The sequence below is a fragment of the Lytechinus pictus genome, chromosome 1 (assembly GCF_037042905.1).
Source record: "Lytechinus pictus isolate F3 Inbred chromosome 1, Lp3.0, whole genome shotgun sequence".
NCBI classification, from domain to species: Eukaryota; Metazoa; Echinodermata; class Echinoidea; order Temnopleuroida; family Toxopneustidae; genus Lytechinus; species Lytechinus pictus.
The window spans coordinates 39,891,867-39,911,331 of NC_087245.1; positions in this window are offsets into that span (position 1 = coordinate 39,891,867).

Below are 19,465 nucleotides of genomic sequence, written 5' to 3' on the forward strand. Positions count from 1 at the left end.
GATTTTGATGAAATTTTCAGCGTTATGCTTGTCTGATTTTCTCTTACTATTCAAAGCAGCTTTTTGTTGGGGTGCATGACTTTTCCTTTAAATCACTTCCATTGAAACATGTACAAATTATTTGGGATTTTTTATTGTTTGTGGCAGTTTTACTTTTTAAATTAAAAAGAGAAAGATTTTACCAACTTTATATCATGAGAACAGGAATAAATCCTTCATATCTACTCAGAACAATTGAAATCAAATCAATGAAATCAAGTCAATCTTGCAAAACCAAAGATGAACATGTAGCCTACATTATATGCGACCCCTACTCAACTTGTATGTATGAGTAGACTTTGTTAATAGTAAAACAAATTTCTTGTTTCTTTATGTCAAAATTCAAAAGTGTTTTAGAGGGCAGTTTTCAAGAAAGTAAAGGAACTCTGAACTTATTAGGCTGAATCTCAACATGATAGATTTTTGCCAGGATGGGTTATAACCATGGATCCTATACTAGAAAAAGCCTGTTCAGACATTCTGAGTAGGATTGTGCTTCATTCAGCCAGTTCACTGAAAAAGGTTCAGTAATTAAGTATACATTTACATTTATTTTAAAATATGTATGAATGTTCTTGGCAAAGGGCACTAACATGACTAAATCATAACAACTATACATTTTAGTGCCCTTTGCCAAAATGATTTATGTTTGTACATTTTTAAGTGAATATTTTGAATTGAGTACAATAAAAGTAAAAATCGGCAACGTCCCTGCTTACCCAATACACCGATATTTTAACATTTATATTCCTTTACATGTTCCTGTATTCAAATAAATAGGCCGACACAGTAGTATAAGGGAACCCGTTTTCTTATTTTAGCAAAACTGCTGCTAAAATACTAGTTTTCCAGTTTATTGTAAACGAAATCATTTAAATCAACTTGCAAGTTTGTCAAAACTTTGCAAGCCAATGCTTTGAAACAGTCAAATAGTTCCAACTATGGCTCAAAGAAGAACTTAAAGGAATTGTCCAGGCTGGAGAAATTATGATACATGTATCAATAAATAAAGTAAAATTCACAGAGTAAAATACTGAAATTTGATCAAAATCGGATAACAAATAACAAAGTTATTGAATTTTAAAGATTTCTTTTCGATTATTCCGGTAAAACATTTCTAGGCATGTCTTCATGAATATCCGTTAGTTGGGCTTATGATGGCATATCTCCACTTGTTCTTTTGATTATGATTATGTGAAATTAGGTTTATTAAAAAGGAATTTACCAAGAACTAAAAACAATTGAATTGGCAACTAATTAAGTACATTAGTTATTTATTGCCGCAACTTATTTCATCATAATGGAGACACATTATTTACACATGTATAAAAAAAATGAAACAATTATGATTTCATGTTATAAGAAAAAGGAAAGAGGGGATGTGACATCATCAACCCACCAAATGAACATTCATGACGATGTAAATATAACTGTTTTCACAAAATACTGATAAACTTTAAAATACAATAACTTTGTTATTTGTCATCCAATTTTGGTGAAATTTTCATCATTTTACTCTATTTATTTAGATCTGAATATTTTCAGCCCGGTCCATTCCTTTTAGGTTGATACAAACAAAAATAAATGCAGTCGGTCAAAGCTTTGAAAGCCAATGCTTTGAAACAGTCGTTCCAACTGTGGCTCAAAGAACAACTTGGGGTTGAAACAAACAAAAGATAAATGCAGTTTTCTTTAACATGTATGATCTTCAATCCTTGACCTGAAAATAAAATTTAAAAAATATATCTCTTTGGAGAACTTGAATCTCTGAGTCATGGAATTCTTCCAAATAAACTGATCCTCATTAAATACCAAGAGCTTTGAAAATGAGCACCAACTTTGCATGTTTGCAGCATTAGCTGTACCAAGACAGTTCCTTTGAACCAATAAGTAGAAGCTCTCTACATGTACTTTAGACACAGCAGAAAATGTCAGCTTCTTTATGGCTTTAATATTTTCTATAAATTATATTTTGACTGGATTTGATTATGAAATAGTTAAGAATAATTTTGGTGGTGAAATGCATAATTTTAAAATTGATGTCAGTGTGAAGGGTTATATTTTGGGTGTTTGCACTTTGTTAAAAAAAAATTGTTAGAAAAAATCAGATTGAAATTTAAAAAAATCTGATTTAAATAAAATAGATCCGATTTAGGTTTATATAAAAAAATTGCCAACATTTTCATTCAGCATACTTTTGAGTTTGAAAGTACCTGATTATCACATACATTATGGCTGGCATAAAAACACTTTTAATACAAAGGTGAACGAATGTTGCTGGGCATGACAACTTACACAAGGCTAATTAAGGCTAATTAATATCAAACTGAGCTAACATAACAGTAAAACAGGTTGAATACAGTAGCATGGAGAAGTGACTACAAATACAAGGTCCAATCAAGAAACTATGGTTAGAAGTTAATTCCAAACAGGAACAAAATAAAACATAGCTATCCTGTTTGATTAAAAGTATGATAGTTTACAAACTTACAATCGTGAAATTTAAGATTTTCATTTTGTAAACTATCATATTTAATATTTAAGTTCTGAATTTTATGAGAATGGTGTTTTTGAGTTTGATATTTTGGGTTTTAAGTACCATATGATAAATGTTTTAAGGAATACTGGTTTAATTTACAAACTTAAGCTTAGTTTGCTTCATAAAAATCTGATAACTTTATACCATTCCATGATTTTCTCTTATTTAAAATATTGCAATACCAATGTAACCTCATATGAATTGGACTCAATATTCAAAAGAAATGTTTAAGAATAATTACCTATTCTAATAGCACCATCCGCACCTTTATTTAATAAGCGAGAACTCACAATATTTATCTAAGTTCAAGAAGAGGTAGTTGTTACCCATGTAGTTTTCAGATCTTTTTCAATGCAATAATCAAGTTCATAACCATAATATACCCGTTCTTCCAATAAATTTCATTTATGGTCTATTAGGTCTATAGTCACGAAGCTGAGTTATGTAGGTCCCAAACAATGGAATGAGATTCCCCAAATAATAACTAATTCACAATTTATATATTCTTTTAGAAAACAGTATTCAAATTTTCTAGTAAATTATTATTAATTCTCACACATGATATCAATGCATACTTGTAACGTATCTACCCCCCTCAACTCGTGTTTTTTTTCTCCTTTTTATATACACTATTAACTATAATGATATGATATTCTGTTTTGTATTAATGTTGTTTTGTTTTTACTATGTTTTGGCGAGCCTCACATGTTTCTTATTACCTTCATGGGAAGCCACGCAATTTATTTTTATTATCTAATCACATTATTTGATGTTTCCTTGTATTTTTATCCTATTTGCGAAATAAAGATTGAATTGAATTGAATATATATATAGAGCTATGATAAAACCATCCACTATTTTGGGCCATGGAGCAAGGTTTTGGCCATACATGCAGCTGCTCAGTGGAATGTCATATGTAAACACTGTCTGATGGCCTGAGCGGAGGGTATTACATAATAACCCTGCTCATGGCTCTGTGGTTTGAAGTAGGGGATTATCTATACTCCTCAGTGGTCATAAAATTTGGTTTACAGACAGATGAAGTTATCCAATGAAAGCTCTCTGAAATTTTGGGTGGGTGGGACTTATTTTGACCGTGGGAACAAGTTTTCCAAAGAAGAAGCAGACTCTGAAATGGCTCGCTTCGCTCGCCCTTTCAGGCTGGTTTGCTTCGCAAACCAGCTGCAGATCCCACTTCACGAGCCATTCAGAGTCTGCATAGCAGACTAGCCCTGGGCTGGGTTGTTTTGTCCAGCCAAGGATTACACCATCTCCTTCTGTTTTGATGCAATCCCAGACCACTGTAGTCTACTACCCTAGACCCATGTAGTGTGTGGTTTGTAAATCCAGGGACTTGTATGCAGTCAAGCACAAAGGCCGACACTTTTGGTCACACCCAGAATAAGATGATATATTGTGCAGGGGGGAGGGATATGTATACATGTATGTGCATGTAATCATGTTTTACAACAACAGGGGGCTTTATGCCACAGTAATTTATTTAAAATTTTCTGTCCTTGACATTCCAATGGTTGATATTTCTTATCTTTGTTTATATGTATTAAATGTATTGTTTTTTATATTTTTTTGCCGAATAGATAATAATAATGAAACATATGTGGGCCTTAATTAACCTACATGGACATGTATGTGTTCAAGAATTTATCTCTATGTACAACTGGTTTTCATATGAAAGAGAAGGATATGATTATCCATAAAAACAACATAAAGAACATGTGAATGTACATGCACAAACATAATGTACATGAACATACATGTTCATATGTGTAGTTATACCAACTTTGTACATTGTACAAAATTGTGTTACATGTACATGTGCACTGTTCTTTTTCTTATTAATAAAAATAAAATAGAGATTGTGATGGTGGATGACCTTATAATAAACAACATACATAGCTAGACATACCTGGCTGCAAGTACATGTACATGCATTTTCCAGAATCAAGTCATAAAAAAAAAATTTTGACAAAAAATTATGCATGTAGGGACAGTGACTTTCCGTTTTAGCGGTATTAAACGGAAATTCCGTTTGGTTCTTATACTTTTATTATAAAAATTCATGGCATTCACCTTTGCTTTGCAAATCGGAATCAGGTTTTTGCTGAGTACATTTTCAGTGACAAAATGAATTTCCGTTTTTAGATCAAGTAGAAACTGAATTACAGATTTCCAGAAACAGAAAAGACAATTTTGTGAAACAGAAAATCACTGTCTCTATGCATGACATCCCCTTTTTTTCAACATATGGCGCACTGTAATAACTGTATGTACACGCAAGTCACATTTGTATTGGGATGAAGGTAAAATTCATTACATACTGTAATTTAAAACTACATTTTGTAGGCCTAAATGTGTGCACATAACTCAGGGTGCTACATAAGCACTTGCCCGATTGCCCCGGGCAAGTAAAAGTTAGAGTCGGGCAAGTGTTTTGAAGTAAAGACCAAAACTACTTGCCAAAATTGGGCAAGCAAAATTCTCACAGTAGAATGACCAAAATTAGGGTCGATGATATGATATTGACCCTAATTTCGGTTATGGCAGGCAAGATAAAATCACTTTCGAAAAGAAATGCAATAACAAGGTTGATCAGTTCATGTCAAAAAGAGAAAAAAGGTCAATGGTTTATAAAAACCGCAAAACTTTCTTTTGAAGAGGTAAAACTTTTTTGGGGGCAAGTGAAATAGATTTTTGGGCAAGTATATTCCAACTATTCAAAAATTTACTTACCCGACTGGGCAAGTGCTTCTAAAAAGTTATGTACACCCTGACATAACTACATGTATACATGAATAATACATGTAGCTCTAGAGTCATGATGTTGATGTGTTTAGAATGTACGTACAATGTAGAAACAGGGAGTTGGGAGAACACCTGGGCCCCGTCTTACAAAGAGTTGCGATGGATCCGATCAATCACAACTATGGACGGCCAGCAACGTCAATATGCATGTTTATTCAAAACAATTTCCAGCTACATGTACATGTGTATGATGTATATTCATGCATTCATTGATTTCTTATAAATTCACTGTGCTTCACTTTGTTTACGAAGGACATTGTGCAAATTTCCTGTAGAAAAATTATGACACTGATGGATTTCCATAGAGTTACGATTGATTGGAACAATCGTAAATCTTTGTAAGACGGGGCCCTGGATGAACATTCTATTCATGTGCATCGTGCATGTACATTTTACATGGACCATGTGATGTACACTAACAATTCCTGGCATGCACAATGCATGAATAGTTTACAGCAGAGCATATGTGGAAGAATACAGTAAGGGTAGCTTAACCACAATCAGCACAAGCCCTGGTATTCTCAGAAAACCATCAAGGCTGTTGATAGTGTCTTTCAAAGAAAACTAAATTCAGTTACTCTTTAGCCAAAATCAGTCCCATGCCTTTTATCCCCTGCTGTTTTCAATTTTCACAAAGATGAAAAAGTTCCCATTTTTATTACATGTAACGGTATCAAACTACAAATTTCCCAGGTTTTATTTTACATGTATTTGGTGATTTAAATGTGAAGTCGAAAAGTTGATTTGATTTAGACAAGATAAATCAAACAACCAACACTCTAGTCTAGAAAATCATCATACTTGGAAGTAGTGACATTTTAATAATAATTTGCTTGTACACATACATGTGAGGTGCACATTCTAGTTGGTATGCAAATTATAAGAGAATGATGTACCCCACTATTTCTTCAATTTTCATATGAAATATGATTTTTTTTTTCATTCATGAAAACATGAAAGATAAAGTTTGTTTCTCTCAGAACATACACACAGGAGAACATTACCAGCTCATGCAATTCTTATGATATGAAATGGGGTTTAATCATGATTTTGATCCACTGGAAATGTAAAGCACAAAACCTGTGCAAAGTTTAATACTTTACTAGCTGCATGCATGTTAAGTGTATGTGCTGAAAATTTTAAACTATTGGAAAATCCACACAAAAATATTTAATTTGTTGAATAAATACAATAAAATACAAAATTGAGCATTTTCCATACAAGTAGAACAAAAGCAGAATTCTAAGATGCCATAAATTTCTTATTTTACATTAGACTTTGAAAGAATTTTCAGTTATCACTATAGTATGTGCTTGATTGATATTTTTGTTTCAAATCAACTTTATGCCACCCACGGCTACATCTCAGCCGCCGACTACAGAATAATTGAAGGCACGGCGCATTCAACAAATAACGTTAATTTACGAAAAATTAATACGAGGACTTACAGAATGAAGTCCTCCTACGAAACTTACGAAACGATGTGAAGTCAATTGCTCATAATTTGATGAATATCCCTCAAAATGTGTCATTTAAGCGTTGATTTTTCTTCTCGTTGACGAAATACGAAAGCCACCTTTCTAGCTCTGAAATTTTTCGTCTAATGAGCGAAAGAGGGCGCGCGATTTATCTTCATATCAAAGACACTACAATTGAAAGACTAGACACAGAAATTATCTTACACGTAAATCGATGCAAAGCGTTACGCGAAGTCGGCAAAGCGTTCAATCTTTTTACTGTGAAGACTTTGGTGGGACGTTAATTGACAAACGAACGGTAGCACTTGCGGGGCTTTGTTCAAGGTACATAGAATTTTCTATATTATTTGTTTAATTTGTCATCGTTTTGGATATTTTCCAAAAAGTATTATCGTCAGCAAAAATAATAAAAAAGTATGTTTTTTTAATTATTGCATTTATTGGGGTCTCTATTTTATCAAACAATTATTGGAATTGCGCATACAATGAATCATGAATCTAGTTTTAAAAATACCACCAAGCTGAATTAAGGTTGCAAACTGTATTAGCGCCACCAACGACCATCCTTTTATTTCCGTGGAAGAGACGTGCGAAGCCACTTTCCAGGCGGAGGTAAGCGATTTTGCTCTTTTTTGTGTCCTTTTTAAATTAAAAAAATATGTTGTAAATTGAAAATAGAACGCTTTCTACCAGAAAAAGCCCTGGTGAGTAACGGAATGGGTTTCGGCTATCATCATTCACGTTATGAAGCCATGTTAACGACAACTCTAAAATCCACTACAAAAACACGTTGGTTGTGCGAGGTTCGTATAGCATATAACCTCGCAATAGTGTGAGTGACTTTATGCTGGGGTTTACATGTAGCTCGGCTCACATATTTAGATTTTTAGCTTGTGTTCACCTGCATAAATGTCCAAACGCAGACACACAGTCAAAAACTGAATATGGTGAAACAAGCCTATGGTCGCATTTCATAAGTTGGGTAGGCCTATGCAAAAAAGGATGGCGAAAAAACAGTTTCCCATGCGGTGCCATGGATAAATTGTTGCTACATCACAGCAACTTGACCAAATTTAAGATGAGTAAGATCTCATTTTGAAGCTATGCTAAATATAAATTAGATCAATACAATATCAGGAACAAAAACTATAGCACTTTTGAAGTAACGGGGGTGGCGGAGCCAGTGAATGATTATTAAATTTAATTACATGTAACAACTGACTAGGTGTAATATGACTGGGTTTCTGTTAGATTAATTTCAACAATAAAATTAAAGGGAAAAAATGACTCAAAATAATCAAGCGGTTAGCCTACTTAACTAAAGACAGTTTCATTCTTGCCGACTTCGTCATTGACATTATATTATTATTATTGGCAATTGTCTGGCAATAAAGACACAGTACCGGTAGTGCAGGCCTAAACGATTGGGCAAAATCAGACAAAGTAGAGAGGGTCTATATTGTAAATACGGTAGTAGTAATAGATCAATCTAATTAAAAATTTGGCCAGCATTTCAAATGAACCTCACCATCACTTCCAGATGAAGGTCGTAATTTCCCATCCTCCTCAGTATCTGTTGTCGCACTCGCTTCAGCCATCTCTCCGCGTCTCCACCTTTGCTCTGCTCTGCCTCTGCTCTCAAGCTCCCCTGCTAGCAGCGCAGGAGAGCGAGAAAACACAGATTAGGTACCCGGAAGCTCAGGGCCGAATTACCGGTACCGGTAAGGATGCCAGAGTGGGTCCTCTGCTTTTGCCTTTTCTTCTGCTGCAAAATCGTATAACTGGGTTGTGACTTTCAGCAACCAAACTCAGTAATTTCCAACTGCATTCTCCGCTGAAGGAATATCCATACCTCCAGGAATATATATCCAACTTATACATCCATGACAACTTTTTACTGAACAAGGATCAGAATGCAGGAACGGGGATCGGCAGAGGCTGGCTAGCTAGCTGGCTCCTTCGTCTTTCGATATGATATGATGAATGGATTCCAAGTCACGTGAGGTGTGTGTGTGTGTGTGTGATATATGTGTGCTTACATGCGATATAATGCAAGGACGTCCAGACGTGTATAACGTATGTGCAGAGATGTTCGTTTCTGTGTGTGTGTTGTTTTTTCTGGTTTATTCAAGTTCAAAGAGCGAAGCGCGCGCCTGGTATACAGAATGGAATATTAATATACAGGCATGTACTGGTACTCGCAAAAGACTCTGGAACATATACATTGAGGTCCTGGTCCGGGACAATTTACGTCATTATACGCCTATTCTGAATAATATTCAAATATACTACAACGTGTTTTCCATGCCCAGGCATAAAAAAGATACAACAGGGGCCGCGGAACAGGCTTATAGGCTTATCTATATTTGAGCCCCGATGAGGAATGGTTTTGTTCAACCTGTTTTTTACCATCTTTCTGTGAATCTTTATTTGACGACTACAATAATACTATTGTAAACTGTGAGAAAGAAATTCGGGTACCCGAAAACATTCCAGAGCCAAATTTACAACAAAAAAACTCGAAGGATTCAAGTTTACTTTATCAAGATTTTGAAAACATATTTGCTGTAAAAGGCCTTCACTTTGTACATCTAAATGTTAGATCTATTCTACCAAAAATTTCAGAACTTCGAATTCTTTTTAAGAGAAAAAAATCTTGCAGTCATTGCTTTTACAGAAACATGGCTATTAAATAACTCGGTGAACGATGAAGAAATCAATATAGATGGATACAAAGTAATACGCAATGATAGATTATCAGGCTCTGGGGGTGGTGTATGTTTTTATGTCCGAAATGATATTGCATTCAATATCATAGATGTTTTAAGTACAGGTGATTCTGAATCACTGTGGATTAATTTGCTTCTACCAAGATCAAAACCAATTATTGCTGGCGTCATTTATAGGCCTCCGAAAAGCAATCCATTTATTGAGAAGATGTCAAATGATTCTCGATATATTAAAGAAAGATGATGAAATTATACTTTTAGGCGATATGAATGTTTGTCTTTTTCAGAAATCTCCACTGGCTAAAAAATATACTGACTTACCCTTTCATAAACCCAATAAAACCCAATTGAGTCTTCATGGATTTAGCCAACTCATCAAAGATGCAACCCGTGTCACTCACACATGTTCTTCTTTATTGGACCATGTGATTTGTAATAACGAACAAAAAATAAGTCAAAGTGGTGTTTAATTTTGATCTTGGTATAAGTGACCATTCTTTTACTTTCTGTACACGAAAGAAAATAAGACTGGCTATAGGTGTTCACAGAACCACTGATATCAGATCGTTGAAAAAATATAGCGAAGAATCTTTCAATCTTAAACTGTCTGCCGTTGATTGGTCAGATTTAACCCAATGCACTGACGTAAATAAGGCTTGGTCAGTTTTTCAAAATACTTTTATTTCAACGTTGAATATGATAGCGCCTCAAAAACGGATTAGAATTAAACAGAGATCAGAAAACTGGATGACTAAAGATATCATTTCTCTTATTCGAGAAAGAAATGTGGCGTATAAAAAATGAAGAAAAATCTAAGCGATCAGGATTATGACACGCTTTCCAAAAGATACAAGAAATTAAGAAATATGGTTCAAAGAGAGGTGAAAAAGGCCAAATTAGAATACCTACAAAATAAAATAGAAGAAAATAAAAATGATTCTAAAAGACTTTGGCAGAATCTAAAAAGTTTGGGATTAAAAAAGAAAAATGGAAAGGACCAAGAATTAGTCGTTTCAATTGACGGAGACTTATGTCATGATAAGATAACTATTTCCAATGAATTCAATTCCTATTTTACAAATGTCGCAGCTACGTTGGTAGATAAACTTCCATCTTGCAAATACATTTTCAGTGCAGACAGTGAAAACATTCGTAAATTTTATGAAAAAAAAGGTATAAGCCAAGATAAATTTGAATTATTACCTGTTAGTGATCAATTCATTTTTAATGAGTTGCGTAAATTAAATGTATCAAAAAGCACTGGGTTAGATTTTATACCTGCTAAATTTCTAAAAGAAGGAGCAAATAGTTTGTACAAACCATTAAATTTCTTAATAAATCTATCTATCTTTACTAGCACTTTCCCAGAGGATATGAAAATTGCAAAAGTAACTCCTATTCATAAGAAGAAAGATAAAACTGCTGTTGAAAACTATAGACCTATCAGTGTTTTAAGCATATGGTATCCAAAATTCTAGAAAAGGCGGTATGTGTTCAGATCGAAAAATATTTTAAAGAAAATGATATGATTTACGAATATCAGGCAGGTTTTCGACATGACTATTCGACTGAGACATGCCTTATTCACTTGACTGATTATCTGAGAACAAATATGTCTAAGGGACAATTCGTTGGGATTGTACTCCTAGATCTTCAAAAAGCATTTGATACAGTTAATCACGGCATCTTATTGAAAAAATTACAAATAATGGGTTTTAACCAGGCTACTGTAGCATGGTTCAAATCCTACTTGTCGAATCGACATCAAGTAGTGGCTATTCGCGATATTTGTTCCAAAATTATGCCTATAACGTGTGGAGTTCCACAGGGAAGTATTTTAGGCCCAATCCTATTTTCAACTTATATCAATGACATGTCTATTTGTTTAAAAGCTGACTGTAAATTATTATTGTATGCAGATGATAGCGTACTACTTTGTTCAAATGCCAACCCAAAATTTGTTGAGGAAAAACTTAGCGAACAGCTGTCTACATGTGTCGATTGGATGACTGATAATAGATTATCGTTACACTTAGGCAAAACCGAAAGCATTCTGTTTTGTTCTAAAAGTAATCATAAAACTTCATTTGAATTTGAAGTATCATACAATAATAAGATAATTCATAGGAAAGAATCTGTAAAGTATTTAGGCATTGAGTTGACTAGCTCCCTTTCATTTTCATCTTTAGTAGAATCAATCGTAAAAAAGGCGAATGCCCGTTTGAAATTTTTGTACAGGTATCAAAGTTGTATGGATCAAAAAGCAAGGCGTATTCTCTGTTTTGCTCTTATTCAGAGTTTATTTGACTATGCCAACCCTGCTTGGTTTAGTGGCATATATAAGCGAACTCGATAAAAAGAAGTTGAAAATTATACAGAATAAAATGGTTAGATTCATTAGCTGTTCTGGTCCCAGAACCCATATTGGCTACACCGAACTCTCTGGAGCAGGTTTTCTTGAAGTCAACAAAAGATCAAAACAGCTTATTTTGCACCACGTGCATAAAATCTATCAGAATAGATCGAATCATTACATTGGATCAAACTTTAATCTAGTTACCGAAATACATAACTATAATACAAGAAACAGCCATTTCAATTTTTGCTTATATACCAGAAAGGATAGGTAGTATTGGTAACTCATTTTATTACAATGCTATAAAACATTGGAATTCCCTTCCCAATGATATAAAGGAAATAGGAAACTTTTTGCATTTTAAGAGGAAATTGAAAGAATATCTTTCACTTGAGAGTCAAAAAGAAGATGCAAATGATATGTTGTACGGTTGATTTAGCCTGAATACTGACCTAGTTCTTTTCTCTTCTCTACTAGGTATTATTATGTATTTTACATAGTTTGATCATGGACCTATTACGAATAGGTCCATGGTTTGATTGAAGCTTCGATATGTCCTTTCTTCGATTCTTTCTATTTCTTTTATCTCTTCCTATTCTCCTCTTCTTGATGTTATTGTCGTCACGTTTTTGCTGTTGTTCTTCTCCTTATTTATTTCCCTTCGTTATCAGTTTCTTCCGTCTCCTTCTACTCCTCGTCCCCTCTCTTCTTCTGTTCCTCCTCTTCCTTCTCCTTCTTTTCTTCTTCTTCTTCGTTATATTCTTGTATATATCTTATTTATTGTCTATATATCTTATTTATTGTCTATATATCTTATTTATTGGTAATAGTAAATTCTTATTTTTTTCTTCATTTTTAATATGTAAATAGTATAATTTTAACATTTTATTATCTTAATTCTGTATATTGAGGACCCCACTGGAAATAAACTTTCGAGCTTTCGTGGGTCATCCTGTGCAAGCCTGTTGTTTTAATGCTACTGTATATATGTTATGGTGACTTGCCAGATAAAATCAATCAATCAATCAATCAATCAAGGCTGCATGCCGGCCGCCGGCATGGCCGGATGGCTTCATTGCAGTGAGCCCCCCCCCCCCCCCCCATTTGAAAAATATAAGGAAAATTGAATACAAAAAATAATGTTGGGGCTAAAAATAATGAAGCTAGAACACTTTTTCAGGCTGCACCTTGAAGCTGCGGGCTATTCTTCAAATTCAGAAAGAGCATAATTTCCTTGGGCCAGAAGCCTTTTGTTATCAAGAAATTTAAAGAAAAAGTTGATTTGAATAAAAAGAGAAAAATCCAATAAGCATAACGCTGAAAATGTCATCAAAATAGGATGTAGATTGACATCGTTGAAGCATTTTATGGTTTAGTCAAGTCGGTCTTTGTTTTTAAATCTGTAAAATTTGAAATATTGTATAATGCAAAAAAATAAAATAAAAATAGAAATAGTCAGCGAGTGGCATCATCGACTCTCTCAACTGCATGTTATAAATTGTGCATATAACTATTTTGTGAAAAATAATAGAAATTTGACAATGTTATATCTTTGTTATTTTACATCCGATTTTGATGAAAATAATGTTCAGTGTTTTATTCTTGTTTGATTTTTTCTGCTTTTCTGGGGTGGACTTGACTTTTTAAAAATAATCAAAATCGATGTGAGAGGGTTTTTTATTCAAATATTAGGCAAACCTACGTCTATATAGGCCTACCTAATCATCACTGGCTTTTTGATTGAATGAGAAATAAAAACAATTTGTAGTGTGGAAACGAGCTGGTCGGGGGGGGGGGCGCATAAACTTATCCCGCACCAAACGTTGAGCGATTTATAAAATTAAAAAAGAATTAATAGGGAAGACAAATATTCCTGGACTCAAATTTAGATTACAATATGATTTCGAAGCGTACTAGCATGCAGATGGGGGCCATATACCCCCCCCCCAAAAAAAAAAAAAAAAAAAAAAAAAACGGTGCCTATTTTCTGGATATTTTGTCAATATCTATCATAAAACACCAATTTTGTGATTTAAAAAAAGAGAAATTTTTACTCCGCTCGCTGGCTCGCAATTACTTTTCTGGCCCCCTACTTTTTTTTTTACTCATTACGTCACTGCCGAAACGTGCAAAAACTATATAGTCATACAAGCACTCAAATCAGGGAGAAGAAAGGTTCCCCTCCCTCGCCATGATCGTCGGACTCGGTGAAGTTTCATAAAAAGAAGAAGATCCCGATAATATGAAATAATATCACTCTCTTGTCATGCTTGTCCATTTTATTCAAGTCTATATGACATATACTTTTCCAGACATAAATTCAAAATCCTCATTAATAACATATTATTATGCAGGGGCGTCGCTTAGACTTTTCCAGTGGAGGGGTGTGGAGCGGAGGCCCTGATTGCCGACAAATATCGGTACCGATTACACATTTTTCTTTTGTAATACACAGGGGCAGGTTCAACTTTAATCAATAGGGGGAGGATTGAAAAATATTTTCATTCACATTTTCCCCGTCTTGGCCGCCCAAATCTGATTTTTTTTCTTTTTGGGGGGGGGGTGTTGTCCCAATTAAAATTTCATTCATAGAAACAAGATAAGGTATTTCATGTGGCCTGAATATAAAAAAAATACCATGCGATCTCGAATTTCTTATTTCATATATTTAGACCTTTAAATAGAACATTTTGAGAAGCTTTTGTAATAAACTATATGCGTATCTAACTAGAGGATCGATGCAAGCGGGAAGACAGTGCGAGCTGAAATTTTCTCCAGATTTAGAACTAAAACAGGGCATTCAAAGCAACGTAACCATGATGAGGGTGGGCATCGAACTAAACAATTGTTGCGAGCTGAATTTTTTTCATTTTACAGCCTGAAAATTGGACATTCTAAATGTTTTTTTTTTGCAATCCTCAACACGATGGATATCTAATTAAACAATTCAATAATGCGAGCGCGAAATGCGAGCTGTTTTATTTTATTGATTTTGAATTAAAATCGGACATTCCATGCAGTTTTTGTAATCATGAATAGGAAGAGTGTCAATGAATGATGCGAAGCGCGAGCTGAATATCTTTGATATCTTAGCTTGAAAATTAAGTATTTTTGCACGTTTTTATAAAAAGAACAAACTCAGATTCAGAATCTGTAATTGAACAAGCTGTGTATCTCAATAAACATCATGCTATCGCGAAGCGCAAGCTGAGAAATTTTCGATATTTTGACTTGAAAACTAAACATTTTATATATAGAACAAACTCAGCTACTGCATCTGTAATCGAACAAGTTGTGAATCTTAATAAACATAAATGCGAGCGAAGTGCAAGCTGAACTTTTTTGACATACTGACCCGAAAGAGAAATATTAAGCACTGTCCAACATGAAGTAAAATTGTGGGGAAGATATCGATCTCACTGAATATATTATTGCGAGCGCGAAGCGCGAGCTAATCATTTTTTTATATTTTGACCTTTGACATTCTAATGACTGTCGGTAGAGAAGCGTGAGCTGACAGCTTTTGCATATCTTGACTTCAAAACTTAACATTGTCACACGTTTTTATAAAAAGTACAATTAATTTGTATTTCGCATAAATTATGTAAGTCTAATCGAACAAGCTGTCTTAATAAACATAATGCGAGCGCGAAGCGCGAACTGAAATTTTTGATATACTGACCAGAAAAGAAAAGTATTAAGTACTGTCCAATCTGAACTGTGGATAGGATATCGATCTCACTCATGATGCGAGCGCGAAGCTCTTTTAGATTTAAACCTTAAACCGGGACATTTTAATCACTGTCGGTAGAAAAGCTGACAACTTTTGATAATCGAATCACTGTCTGTACAGAGAGCTCCCTATATACGTTCGCATTGCGGGGGATACAACTTAAAGATAACAGTATGCAATTTTATCACGGGCAATTTGACATTTATTGACAAATATAAAGAGCGAGCAAGAACAATTTTTTGAGGAGTTACGACAGTCTTTCGTGACCCCAAACTTTGTCATTTTTACCGACAGGTATCAGTCCAACAGCCCTGCGCTTACGTAACAGATTATCACTTTTCCAACATCTCAGACACCGCATCTTCAATTTCGTAATCAATACCTCGTCTATACCCTGTCACCCTCTCTCTCTAATTATTCTCCATCCTTTTGTTTCGTTTTTTCATTTTTTTCGTTTCATTTTGTTTTCCTCTTCCTCCTTGCCTCCTTTCTTTCTTTCTTATGTGGAGCGTTGTGTCCCATGCAGTGGATTAGTCTTCTGACTTTGAAACAGAGGGTCGTGGGTTCGAATCCCAGCCATGGCGTAATTTCCTTCAGCAAGAAATTTATCCACACTGTGCTGCACTCAACCCAGGTGAGGTGAATGGGTACCCAGTAGGAAGAAATTCCTTGAATGCTTTGAGCGCCTAGGCAGCCCAGCTAAAGCCGGGGTAATAATAATAGCAGGGCCCACTCGGAGAACAGTTTTTAGAACTGAAGTGGCTTCCCTGGGTAAATATACCTATCATGGGCGGAAATCTGTCCCCAAAGATAGGGGGACCAGGGCCTGGAAAATTTGACAAGCCAAAATACATGTATTATTTCGTTTGTGAAGTGATGTATTTTTTTCTCCATCATAAAAGACCAAAAATAGTAGGGGTCATTTGATATTGTGTCCCCCTACTATTTTGGGTAGAAAGGACGCGTCCCCCCCTGGGATTTCCACCCATGATACCTATATTATTATTATTATTATTATTTCTTTCTTTCTCTTTCTTTCTTTCTTTCTTTCTTTCTTTCTTTCTTTCTTTCTTTCTTTCTTTCTTTCTTTCTTTCTTTCTTTCTTTCTTTCTTTCTTTCTTTCTTTCTTTCTTTCTTTCTTTCTTTCTTTCTTTCTTTCTTTCTTTCTTTCTTTCTTTCTTTCTTTCTTTCTTTCTTTCTTTCTTTCTTTCTTTCTTTCTTTCTTTCTTTCTTTCTTTCTTTCTTTCTTTCTTTCTTTCTTTCTTTCTTTCTTTCTTTCTTTCTTTCTTTCTTTCTTTCTTTCTTTCTTTCTTTCTTTCTTTCTTTCTTTCTTTCTTTCTTTCTTTCTTTCTTTCTTCTTTCTTTCTGTCTTTCTTTGATTCCTCCATTCATTCTTTCTTTATTTTTTTCTTTCTTCCTTTCTTTCTTCCTTCCTTTCTGTCTGTCTTTCTGTCTTTCTTTCTTTCTCTCTCTCTCTCCCCCCCCTCTCTTTCTTTCTTTATTTCTTTTCCTCTTTCTCTTTATTCCCTTTTCTTTCCTCTTTCTCCCTTCCCCCCTCGCCCCTTTTCTTTATTTTTTTCCGACGGCAGCGCATATTTACCGACGATCATAAAGAAGTGGGGGGAAGGGCAGGGGCGTCGATCCATTTTTCAGATTGGGGGGGGCAAAATCATGAATCAACGTTCAAAGGCGCTCGATCGTACAAAACACCCCCCACACACACACACAGGCATATATATATATATATATATGTATATATATATATGTGTGTGACTAATGAGATACAAACACGTATCTCACCAACAAATTAATGCGAGCGTGAAGCGCGAGCTGAATTTTTTTTAGTATACTGACCTTAAAACAGGAAAAGCATACCTGTTTACGACTGTTTGTAGTAACTCATGAGGAGGATACATATCTCACTAAACAGATAATGCGAGTGCAGAGAGCGAGCTGAAATTTCTTTATATTCTGACCTGAAAGCTTGATATTGTAAGTATTTTTGTTACCAATGATTAAGATTGGTATCTAAAAGAACAATAGATGCGAGCGCGAAGCGCTAGCAGAAAATTTTGATATTTCGATCTGAAAAAAATGACAGTTTAATGGACATTTTTTATTTAAAAAAACAAGATGTATATCCAACAAAATATTATTGTAAATCGAAGCGGGAGTTCTTTTGAGGTTTAGAACTGAAAACGGGACATTCTATTCACCTATTTAATCATGAAAAGTATTGTTTTTTGCCATATAAATGATGCGAGCGCGAAGCGCGAGCTGAAAATTTTTATATTCCAATCTGGAAAGTGGACATTTTGAGCACGATTTGAAATAAAGAACAATTTGTGTATCTCAATCTCGCTGGCTGAACATTACAATCATATTTTATTTTTGCACATCCGGAGTTATTGGGGGGGGGGGCAAAACGATATGTTTGCCCCCCAATATTTTCATTGGTGGGGCGATCGCCCCCCCTTGCCCCCCCCCCCCCCCAGGATCGACGCCTCTGGGGAAGGGTGCATGTCGCAGACTCGCAGCCACACATCCCCTCCCTCCTCTAGCGACGGTCCTGATTATATTATGCAATAATAGTTCCAAATTCATTCAAATTTAGTTTCAAATTATGATGATGCATTTTAGTTCAGTATGATTTTTTTTCTTTCTTTCTCATTCAACCTTTTAAGAGCTGTTTATGCTGTATGAATTTGATAAATGCCTCATTTCCTCCGATCGCTCTCCTTTTCTTCCGCTGTAAGGTTTTCTTCCTCTTTTCCTCTTCCTCTTCTGCCCTGCTTCCATCGCTATATTTTCTTCTTGAATAATGATTATGGAGCGTATGTTGCATATTTCACTTTCTGTTCATCTTTCTGAACTGTATTTGCTTTATTATAAGACTATCCTGTACATGTGCAATATGATTTTCTCCCAATATAGCTCCTTAGTGAAGGGTCACATGACCACTGGCGTATAAAGATGACACAAATCAAGACAAATCAAATTGCATCAAATTTTCGATTATCTTCGAAAATTTGAAGCAATTTTGATTGGCAATATGTCTTTAGCTTGATTATGTATCGGTGGCAAGATATGGCAAATGGGGATGAAATTACAAAAGTTGCTTGCGAGCGAAGCAAGCATTTAAAGAAGTTTGGTGTTGTAAACAAAAATCAAATTTTGTGATAAATTATGACATAATATTCAGAAAAATAATATCGTAATACTTCACCCTTCTCTCTTTCCATCTCTTTCATTTTCTTTTTTTTTTCTTGGTCTAGAATTTTTTTAGGGAGGTGGGAATGAAGAGCCACCCAAGCCCCCTCCCTTCCCCATCTGTACGCCACTTGATCGAATATTTTGCTTGCTCGCTAAATTTGGGAACTATAACAGCTTTAGTTGTTATTTTTTTATTGCTCGATCCATACCGGCAAATGATAGGTCTAATGACCCCCTCAAAGTTTTTTCAATACGCCACTGCACGCGATTCGGAATTCTCTTTTGGGTCTCTGCTCGTTATAGGCCTTGCTCTATCTGGGGGATGAAGGCATGGTTAAATAAGATATTGAATAAAAATGAATAAATAATAAAAATCAATATAGGGTGGCAAATGGCAATGCAATGATAACTACTATAGATCTATATAAGACCCCGGAGGCCTGAGCAGTCCCTGATATGTGGGGAAGTTAAGGCATTTGAGATATTGCAATTAGTACGAAGAAGTAACCGCTTCTAATTCTCTTCTAATAATTTGCAATGTTAGGCGCATACTAA